This window comes from Centrocercus urophasianus, unplaced genomic scaffold (genome assembly GCF_019232065.1).
Source record: "Centrocercus urophasianus isolate 14NV4802_14NV808 unplaced genomic scaffold, USGS_Curo_1.0 seq_10, whole genome shotgun sequence".
Lineage (NCBI taxonomy): Eukaryota > Metazoa > Chordata > Aves > Galliformes > Phasianidae > Centrocercus > Centrocercus urophasianus.
This window is the reverse complement of record NW_024884142.1, coordinates 79,237,711-79,249,521: the sequence shown is the minus strand read 5'-3', so window position 1 is coordinate 79,249,521 and position 11,811 is coordinate 79,237,711. Positions and strand designations below refer to the sequence as shown.

At 39.7% G+C, this 11,811-nt stretch overlaps 1 long non-coding RNA gene across 34 annotated transcripts in view; it reads right to left on the bottom strand.

Moving 5' to 3' along the window:
• The window catches only part of LOC122159351, a 369,357-nt gene that overhangs the window by 215,031 nt on the left and 142,515 nt on the right, over positions 1-11,811 (bottom strand). The gene's annotated exons all lie outside the window — the stretch shown is intronic.

The window sequence follows — 11,811 nt, the reverse complement described above, 5'->3', positions numbered from 1 at the left end:
TCATGATCAAGGAAGAGGTGCCCGAGATAACATTTCTCACACTTTCTCCTTTTCCATAAAGGGAACAAAAACTCCAGTTCCTCTTGGCATTTCATGTAGTGCAAGACACATTACTCATGATCAAGGAAGAGGTGATTTTCTAAATTGAGCAGAGAAAAACATAGAGTGGCAAAGTACAAAATGCCTATCTGTGGTAATTACCACAGAGGGCAGGGAGCAAAATCTGGCAGAAAGAACAACTTCTGAATGCAAATGAAAGAAAAAGATACATGTACACATTTCCTAGGGAAGAATCAACGCTAACACATCTGAGAACTATTTACAGTGCTGCAGATCATCCCTGTCAGGAACCAGTGCCTCCTCGCTGAAGATCTAGACAAAAGGAAGGTACTTTTGGTTTGAATGCACCAAATTCAGCAATGAAGCAATGAGAGGCTCGCTGTGCAGTAAGTGTGCCACTGAGAACAAGCCTCAGGTGCAGCTGGAACACGCTGTGCTCTTTGGCCTCACATCACCTGCTGCTATTGGCTAGCTCTAAGTATCAGATGGAAATATCACACCGCAGCTCACCAAGAACTGCACCCACTCTTTCACAGCAACAGACATTTACGGCTTACAGTTTGCGTCATTTATGCCCCCCTAACAACAGCAGGCTGCAGATCTGCCTGCATATGCAAAATAATCAAAGTGCCTTATCTAGAGATGCATGCTTTCTTGTGGCTTTTTTAGGACAACCTTTATTCTATCATCCTTTTCACAGTCGTGATAACAGAACTTTGAGAGATATTTTGTTCAAAAGAAATCCTGCTTTAAAAAAATCTTGGTTTTTAAAATATCTTTAAGAATGTTTTGTCCCCCTGGCAATAGTAGGACAGCATTATCCTCAGTATGGGTGGCAGTTTAATGGGTTGAGATAGATAATTTGAATACTTTGTTTCGCCAATATTTGCTAAAAATACTGGAAAATTAAAAGAGAAATCTGTAATTACACTCCAGAGTCTAGATGCTTTGCAGAGGTTCTTCTGCACATTTTCCATCCAAGATTTTGCCTTTTTGCTCTCAATCATATTCCCGAACGACTTCAAATCCTTCCTCCATTTGAGAGGAGCTGGAATACTGCTCATCTGGGAGAGATCCCTACAAGTACAATATGTAAAGCTTTGCTTTATAGAAACAACAAAAATTAGGTAAGCTTTCCATAACTTGACAACTGGAATCCTGAAAATGCCCTCAAACTCCTGAATACATACACTCACATGGCAGATGAGGAAGATACCTGATGTTGGGGAAGAGACCTTTGATGAATTAGTTGATCCTAATAGTTTGGACAAATCATTCTGTTGCTAACAGCTTGTGCACAGCATCATTCCACGTGCTTTGCACACATAAATAAATAAGCGTCATGCAGTGTTAGGAATGTTTGAGTTCCAAAATAAAATATCAAAGCTGTAAAGAATCAACCACTATCATAGACTCAACTACAAACTGTATTTTCAATGGAAAGCCATAGATTTTAAAACTTTAAATATTCTTCTTGTAGCAACTTCATAGAAAATATTATTTTGATTTACTGAAATATTCTGTGTCATAGTTCCCATTAATAATTACTTCAGTCTGCCTTTTTACTGGCAAAACATGCAATCTTTCCTAATCCTTCAGATTTGTGAGATAACAGCCTCATTTCTACTATTGGTCCAGATGTTCCTCCAGGCACTGGAATTCAATAAAGCAGATGGATTCAGAAAAGAACAGTTGCTGACCATGGCCATAGTGAGTTTGCAGTGTTAGAAACAGCCCTGGGATACACAGTTGTGCCAAGTAAAGGAGGGGCAGACAAAGGTGCAAAATATGTAATCATGTCCCCAGATGACAAAGACAAGAATTACACAGCAGCCCCCATCATTCTGGACATACGCCATTTGCAGTGCTAGTGGGAGTTGAAGATAGCAAGCTGGAGCACCAGTGAGGCTTGTATGCATTTTGCTTTGGAGAACCAGTGGACCCATCAGACTCCGGAAAGCTTCAAGTGGTCATTTGCCACAGCTCATCCCTTGTCCCACTGCTGTTCCACCTCTCTGCAGAAGGCTGTATGAGGCCCAAGATGTATGTGAGAGCTCTGGCTCTGCAGCAGTTGAGGGAAAGCCCTTCCCTGAGGTTACACATTCCCAGACACTCGGAGAAGTCCCTCTTTTCCCTCTCTTGTGCAAGAATGGAAAACCAAGCAGGTTCTCAGCACCTTTCTCTCCATACCCAGTGGCCTTGCATTCTTATCAAATGCCTCTGCACTGTGTTTTGTCATCAGTTCATTCATGATACAAACCATAAAACTACAAGTACACCATGCCATAAAAGGCTGGTGTGTAGGCCTTTCTTTTAGAAAGAAAGCACATTTTGAAGATGGTTTGTCTGATAAAAGTTTTGCACTTCTAACTGCAACTCTAACCAAACTGCAGAGCAGGATAGTGGCAGCCCTATGGAGGATACTCTTAGCACCACTAATTTCCCTTCATACATATTGAACAAAAATCAGGCACTAATTAAGAAATCTTTTTACACAAGATGTGTTCATAAAAAACAGTAGTCCAGAAGTGACCAGTAAGTTTGACAGACGAGGCTGGAATCTGCAGTAGGCAACATTTTGCAGGACTTTCTAGCTAAACTGCAGACTTCCCAAAAGCAAGCACCGCATATCAGGAGCTGACATTCCTATTCCCCTACTAATGTCTTCATGTAACCACTTTCTGCAGTTCAGAGGTACAAAATTTTAAGAAAAAAATATGGTATGGTGATCATGCAGGTTGAGGGAGGCGATCCTGCCCCTCTCCTCTGTGCAGGCAAGGTCTCACCTGGAGTACTGCATCCAAACGTAGAGTCCTCAGTACAGGAGAGACATGGACCTGTTGGAGCATGAGAGAGGGGCCACAGAAATGATCCAAGGGATGGAACACCTCTCCTATGAGAGCAGGCTGAAAAAGCTGAGGCTGGTCATCCTGGAGAGCGGATGGCGCTGGGGAGACCTGAGATCAGCCTTTTACTATCTGAAAGAGGAGCTGTAAGGGAGAAGTGGACAAACTTCCCAGTAGGTTCTGTTGTAACAGGATGCTAGGAAATGGTTTCAAACTAAAAGAGGGGAGGTTTAGACTGAGCATAAAGAAGAAGCTTTTACGATCAAGCACCGTATGATGTTGCCCGGAAAGGTGGTGAGAACCCTGTCCCTGGAGACACTCAAGGTCAGGCTGAAAAGGCTCTGAGCAACCTGATCTATCTGTAAGCACTCCTGATCATTGCAAGGGAGTTGTACCAGATGACCTTTAAAGTTCCTTTCCAAACCAAATGATTCTATTTTGCTATTTTACTGTCCTCCTCGTAAATCCCCTTTTTAATTTCGCTTTGTGCTTTGAAACTGGACTTGAAACATGCAGGAGCCCTAGACTGACCTCCAGGAAAGCTCTCTCCTGCTCTGCACAAAGTGAATCTCTCTGTTCCTGAGCAGCTGAACTGCAACCACCTTCCTCATCCAAGAATTTCAAAGTCTTCCAGATAGTGGGCCCTGGCCACAGTAGAGAAGCTGCAGACAGAAAGCAGTGATTGCTGTGATTGCCTGCCATGGAATGGGTAAGCTAAATCTTCTGTAGTGTAGCTGAAACACAAACTAATTTCTGGGGAATTTGCATTTCTTTCCCTTTCTCTCATGTTGCAGCAAAAGTTGCCAAGTGCTCGGGATTTATATGCAAATAGCCCTGCTAGTTCTCTGGCTGCAGTGAAGCAGCAAGCCACAGAACAGAGTGAGGGCCACATAACTGGAGCTCATCACCCTTTTATCCAACACAGATCAGGCATGCTGATGACTAGATACACATCAGACTTTCTAGCTGTGGTTTATATAGCTGATAAAAGTTGCTAAAACAAATTTCCTTCTCTTCTCTCAAATCAAGAGCCCCTGACAAGAATCATTGCTAATCCTAAACTCTGAGAGGGTTTTTATTCACCCCGCAGACAGTTTGCACTGCAGCCCCATGCTGTGCAAGCCTCAAAGGCCTCTTATGCAACACACCTCTTTCACTGCACGAGTGTATTATGCTTAGGCTTGCAGTGTGCACTGAAAACTCCATCAGGCTGGGACCCACCAGAGACACTGAAGAAAAAATATCCAAGATAGCTTTTTCTTAGAGGGAAAAAAAAAAAAAAAAAAAAAAGGAAACTTTCTGCATGAGCAGACAGAAGACCGTGTTTCATGTGTCTACACATATGTTTGTGACCACAGAATGGTATCTACTTGTAATAGAAAACAATCCACTCTTATTTATTTCCTATATACCCAATAACTGCTAGAGCTTCTAATACACCTAATTCTTTTTCTTACCACAATGCAAAATACAGCACAGAACTAGAAATAATAACATGGAGAGGGAGTTACAAAATTTGGAAAGGTTTCTTACTGTAGGTATCTCCAGAGTTGCCATAAGAATGCATTACCCTCTGGAGGACAAGTGTACACGAAAATCCATTTAGTTTCTTGGTTCTGAAACCACACTCCAAGAGCATCACTCCCTTGTCCCAGTGGTCCAGAGGAAATCTTGCAGATAACTTTCGTCTCCTGAAAAGGTTTCCAGCATTTCTCCCCTTTATTTGTGCCCAAAGGTCACCATTGCTTGAAGCCCAGGAAAAAAAGAAATAATAACAATAATCCTGCAGCAGCAAACCCCTTGGGATCATTGTTAGAGCCTGTGCTAAGGTAGTGACTGCACACTGCTATATTGGAAGCAGCTATATTCTGTTCTGCCAACAGCATGGGTGGGGGGAGGGAACAACAAGAGTCTCCAGAGCAGCTGAGTTTGGACATAGCAGTGAATGCACAGCCTTCAGTGCTGACTCACTTTTTCCATTTTTAAAATAAAAACACTAGCAAAGATATTTTTAAAGTGGTTACTATGCTTTTCTGCTGCAAGCAAAGCCTTCTCGTAAGTTTCAACTGTCCTCACTCCCTTCCTCATCCGTAACAAGCTTTAGTAATCTCTTATATTAAATCCTTCTAGCCAAAAGACCAAGATAATTTTAAATGGAGCAGTCTCTAGTCTATAACTTATTGGTTTCTAAGGAAAAACTATTGTCCAGAGAAAGCATAGGAGCCTCAGAGCCAGGATCCTTCGACTGTGTTATGTTTCTGCTGACATGCTGTATTATGGAAAAATGAAACAGAGTCCTGGTTGCGAAATTAGGGCCTGAGCTATATGAGCAAATTCCTGTGCTCATTGAAATAGACAAGGACTCAGAAGCTCAGCCACACAGATCAAGATTCTTCAAACATAACCTCTCCAGAGCAGGTTCACTAAATACACCAATTTCTAACATCAGCAAGAGCTACGCTCCCAAAAATCCTAAGTTAAATCTAATGTTAAATTCAGTCCAGAACTTGAATTCATTAATGTTAAATCCATTAAATATAATTTAAACTTATTTCCAAAATAGAACAACCAAAATACTCCACTGCTATCAGAAAGGACAAGCCCATGACAGGATACCACCATCAGATCCGGGCTGGTAACTCATGGAGTACCCTCCAGTTAAACTGGAAGGATTTCAACAGCTAGCAGCAGCACTCAAACTCACATGTTAAGCCCTTGGGAACACAGCAAATGTGAAAATTAAGCAGCAACAAACCATATCTGTGATTTACAATATCAGGTGAGATGTAGCCTAGAGCATATTAGAGAGGTCGTGTGGCATCTTTTTGACATTTGGAGCAACTAACAAATTTCACATGCTCTGCTGCTTGTAAGTAGTGCCTAATCTAAAAGCTAAAGAAGGCTCTGTTTTTTTTGGAAGTGCTCAATATCCATAACGTAAGGCCAGACACTTTGGGCTCCATTTTTTTTAAAAGGTACACTGAAAGATTTTGAAAGGTCATCACATATCCTTGGATAAAAGTAGGAGCACAGTTCTTTTGAACTTGCCCTTAGTTATGGGCTAGTGGGCTCAAAAATAACATCTGTCCTTCAAAATAACTGCAAGCGTAAAGCAACAGTTTCAAAAAGGGGGGGGGGGAAACATCCTACTTAAAGTTCAGCTTAGGAAGTCCCCCTGTGGAAATCCCCACTGTTTTATGTTCTTTGATAGCAATTTTTGCAAAATTCTCTTCCACATACTTTTTAATTAGATAGTATCAAGAAGCCTCACAGATTAGAATAAATATTTCTCCTATAGTCTTGAAATTACCAAAACTATTTAGCTGATTTTGAGAGCTCTCTCTTGTTCTGTCTTTCCTCCACTTCTGTGTTTGTCTCTGTATTCTTCTGCATCATATTTTTCTGTAATTTGAGAAATTCTCAGCTATTGTTTTTAAATAATATCCATTTCATGGAGGGGAAGTGTATTTTTCCTATTCCTCTCTTCCATCCCCCAACACTCCAATTGTGCATTCCTCTGCACAAACAGATCCTGGAGTATGTTACAGGGCATTCTGTCTCTCTATTTCCCCCGCAGTTCCCACAAGAATATTGTATTCCTGTTTCCCATCCTGTCCCAGACTGTCTCTGTGGTTGCCATGTACTGTTTAACAGTTGCCACATTCCACCTAAAAAGTGGAAGAATTTCTCTAAACACTCAGCAAGTGATTTCAGTTTGCTCAATACTTCCAGACCTTCCCTCGCATGTGACTGGCTTACAAATGTATTGGGTGTAATTTTGTGGTCCCTAGTATGATTAAGGTGTAGAAATTGTATATTTTTTTAAGCTCACTCCTCAATTACATGAGTAATGGGTCAAGTCCCCATCTGGCAGAAATTCTTGCACAAATGTACAGATGAAAAGAAAATCAAGATTAGTTTCCAGGAGAGATAAGAAAGGGTTAAGCAAATTAAGAGAAGGTGTAAACTCATACTATCATACTCCTAAAATATGATTTAACTCTATCCCAGTAGCCTAGATTTCCATCCTTGAAGTGAATGCAGAACAACAGCTACAACTCGGATCCTATAAAAACAGCACAGCTCTTCTCTAAAACTCCCATCTGCACAGCCTCATAGCTGCATGGTCAGTTCACCTCACCAAAGAGTTCGCAGATCAGCACAGTGCTTCTGTCTGCATTCAGCATGCCAGAAAGCCTATGAATTACACTAGAAGTTGTATCGGCATCTTCTCACCCCAAGTGGAATAGCTCCATTGACTTAAGAAGAGCTGTGCCAATCAAGCTGAGGACTTGGGCACAGACATACTGAGCAAGTAAGACTATATAGGCAGAGCAGACAGAAAATAGTTTCGTTCCTGGCACACCACTGGAAAAGTGCCCTGTAAATGGGAGGGGGAGAGAAGGAGAGAGAGAGTTTTTACCTCCATCTCTCTATTTTTATAAATCTTTCCCTAGGCCCTTTGAGAGATGATACCTTCAGTGCTTGCAGGAAGCTCAGACCCTTGCCAAAAGCTGCAGAAACAGAGAGAGCAAAATATTAGGCTTTTTTCCTCTCTCAAGATGAAACAAGCAGCAGCAGTACACACAGATAAATCCATAATTTACCTTTACACACTGTGCTGAGAATTACAATTAATGCTGTTGGTATGAAACTGATGAGTCCTTGCAGACGAAGATGTTCGTGTGATAAATTAACTGAGGCTCTCTTTTATGACAAACTGTGTAAAAACTGCTTCAAGTCTACATTTCTACAACTTTTCATGTGAAGTGAGGAAACGATGAGAGAGCAGCATTTGCAGCATGAGCATGAATACATTTTACATTAAAAAAAAAAAAAAAACCCTATTTTGTGACTGAAGTTCCTTGGACTCTCTGTTTACCAAAAAAACATGCCCTATATTATTTCTGTTTGCTGCTTGTGAAAGCTCCTCCTAAACTGAAATGTGTGTAATTTCTATCCTGAACCAAGGCAAGTCAAGAAAATTTGGTCTTTCTCCCCTAAAAACAAAAAATTCTCACTTCCCGGGAAATCTCTTGACCCATACCATTCTATGTTTCTGCTGTTCCCCAAACCTTATCACTTTTCCAACCGAAGATAGCTAAAAAGGGTAGGAAGGTGAAAGGAAATACAAAGACTGGATCAACTGCTCAAATGCCTTATATTCTGCTGAAGGTGAGTCTTAAACAGTACTACATTCAATCAGTGGCATCTTGTAATTATTACATCTCTATACCTAATGATTAGGTATAATCATTAGAAAATAGGAACATATATCAAGAATATACACCTGAATAATTTGCAGACACAGTGGGGAAGAGAGAAAGGTGAGTTCCTCAGAGGGAATCTAGGTAAGGCAACAATAGCAGCCAAAGTTCCAGAAAAATCAGATGCTTGTCCCCCTAAGCTGTCTTAGCAAAAAACAGATTTCATTTTTCATTACACAGCAGTGGAACAAAAACTGAAATTTGAAGTTGGTGCCACACCACATGGAAACACTCCCTGTGACTTCAAGCCTGGAGTCTTGCTCTGTTGGAAATTTATGGCGCAATGTTTGATTACAAAGTCTTGTTACACATCTCTTGGACTTTCATTCTTTGGTGAGGAAATAGGTACCTATTTTACATAGAGATTTCCCTTTTTGGCATGTACCTTTTGCCTTTTTTTTTTTTTGCTCTCAGCTCTGGAGAAAAAGCGCTCCAGAAGCACAATATGCTCATATTTATTATGAGAGTGGTTGAACATCACCATCTTCTCTGCACCTTCATATGTACTTCTCTTAAGGAATCTTACTTGGGCTAGACTAACAAGAGAAAAAAGACAGCGAGTGAGACAGCATGGGGGACAGAAAGGGTCATAGGAAAGACCAAGAAGGGAAAAATGATAGAAAAATATAAGAAAAAAACACTAAAGAAGCTGTGTTGAGAACCTAGTACATGCTTCAACTCAGCTTATCTAACACTGTACACCTAATGGTGGCCCTAAGTTAGAAGCATCGTCATCCTCTAATTCCTACTACAGGCAATGGAAAGAGATGGACATCTCCAGAGAATGCTTCAGAAATTATTCATACTAAGTCTTCAGACACCAGCTCTCATGAAGCCTCCTGGCCATGTTTTTTTTTTCCAGTTTAAGGACAGGCCACAGTTACAACACAACAATTTAACCAGATGGAACAGGATAGAGAGAAACCAACTATGTTTCCTTAGACACCACCAGCAGATGTTTTTCGATGTGAAGCACTTAGGAAAAAAAAGTGTGCATAGACTCCATCAGCTCTTTAAACAGTGCACCTTTGTTTTGCATTCTTACACTCGCATACATTTCTATTCTCATAAAGCTGAACATACTTAATGATAAAAGTTGACCTGTCCATCTGGAGAAAGTGCCATGTAGCAATTGATAATGCAGGGTCCAGTAGAAAGCTGAAGAACCACGGGAAAATGCAATGCTACACTGAAAAAAACGCTTAGCTGAGGAAGCAGTGGAAAAGTCCATATTCCCTAATCTTTCTGTATTATACACAGAGTAATGTATCATCCTACTTTGAATTTCTAACATGAAAAATTGTTTTTTTGAGCTGCCACACCCTGCGTCAGTTGGACTCTCTTTCACCCCATCGCAATATTTGAATCCCTAAAGGAATAAGACAGGCTTTTCCTTTGACACCAAATACACCTTCTGGTAATGTGGCCCACAAAGGAGCACAAAGCTCGCGTTAAAGTAATCATGCTTGAGTGTGGTGCCACTTAAGGCCTCTTCAATTTGTTTTTATTCTTGATATGGGATGCCAGATATTTAAGTATGTTTTGAAAGTATTTCTCTCAACTACTGTAAATTCTTCCAGACAATTGCTCTAACTAGTCTGCAGAGAGACTGAAAGGTTCAGATGATTCGCTCTGAAGGGCTGCAGCTTCTCTGGATTAAAAAAAAAAAAAAAAAAAACCCACACAGCTAAACATTTTCATTTTAAATGACATCTGGCTGCTTGCTGAAGCAACTATGTTATGGTCAATTCATTGGCTATGGTCTTGTGGTTGGAGCATACAGGTCAATAACTGCTCATGCAACAAAGCTTTTATAGTTATTAGAGATGTCATAGTAAACACTGAAACTAGCACAGATAAATTTCCTTTATGATACAATGAAATCACGCTGAGGCATTTCTCTAGGGCAAAAACCTCCAGTAGGTATGCTGAAACTTATTTTTCCTTTTTCCAAATAGCAGTATACTCATTCACTACTTGTAGAACAATCTTTCTCCTGCCTTTAACCCCATCCTATATGCCAGCCTGATATGATGGTAGAGCATATAATGCACAATCAATGTTTAAGAGAAAATTCATCAGGAAAGAAAAGCAGTTATACACTGTTCTGTCTTCTACGCTCTTTTTTCCATTCTCCTCTTCATACTAAATATCAGTAGTTTTTATTATAAGATCAGGATCATTTCATGTTTAATTAAAGTTACCAGATTGTCATACAAAAAGAACCCCACAACATTAATAAAATGTAGTCAAACTCAGCATGTAGTCACAAGTCCAACTCAGGCTGCTCATTGGGGCACTAAAACAAACAAGACAAAAGGGATACAATATATGCTAATGCATATGAGATCTCTCAACTGCTGTGTACAGCTGAAGAAGGAAATTCCCACATGTGAAGGCAAATGTCAGCTGCTTAAAATCCCCTGTCAGCTTTGAACATGGCAATAGATAGCACTCTCCACTACAGGCCTTTCTTTTTTAGACCAGAAAAATGTCTTATGCATATGGGTGTATATACACAAATTAAATATAGAAATACAAATCTCAGGACAGTCACATCAACTTCTATCACAGACTACTACAGCATGGATAAATAGCCACAGCATTTCTTAAAAAGTGCATCTCACAGTAGCTAAAATCTCAGTAACTGCTCTCATTTTTCAATGTCAAAAATAGATTCATATACTTTTAAGATCTAAATTGATTTGACTGACAGTAACTGACTCTGAAGTACTACACTTATATTTAGACATCTCTTTACACATACTCTACTGAACCAAGTCACACTTAGCTATTCATACATTAGTTCCAGAAGTGATGGGTTGTACCAACTGCTAGGATACATCACACAAAGACACCAATGAAGTTCGACGCTGCACTGCTTCTTGCCTTTAATAATCAAGATCTAGAACTAAAGATCCTTCTGATCTTTTGGGAAGAAGAAATGGAGAAATTCTCACTTATGCAGAAATTGAGTTTCTACATAATTTATGTTATAGGTGTCTACCTTTCAATAAACATTGGAACTCTCAGCTTATTTTACTTATAATCATATGGAAGAGAAATCTACTAATGTAAATAAAAGCTTTACATTCAAAGAATTAGTCAGGAGATCTGCAGGGACCTTCCACTCACAAAACTCATCTGTGGTGCCAGACTTACACAAACAGAAGTCCAAGAATTCCAGAAAACGCCCATTTGCAGGTAGAAATAAATAGTCATAGGCAAGACCAAGAGACAAAAAACAGAGCTACAAATGGAAAATAAAGTTATTTAAGTTTTTAAAATTCAGAAAGGGCTGAAACAAAAGTCAGGCAAGATAACTTTTTATTCCCTAGCTTAAGAATAAACTCTTGTTTTGTTTATCTCCTGTATTTCTTTTTCTTTAAAGATGGAAATAAAAAACAAGCATTAAGTGGCCTTTTCAGCACAGAATTTCACTGAAGGAGCTCAACCAAAACTAACATCCAAAGAGTTTTTAAAATGTGTTTAAGGTAAATTACCTTTTTCTACACCTGTATCAATGCAATAGCTTGGGAAACCCAACTATCTAGATTTATCATTCAAATTTTACCCATTACAGCTTGTATGAAAAAATAAATAAATAAGGAGAAAGGAAACCCATAAAACTAAATATC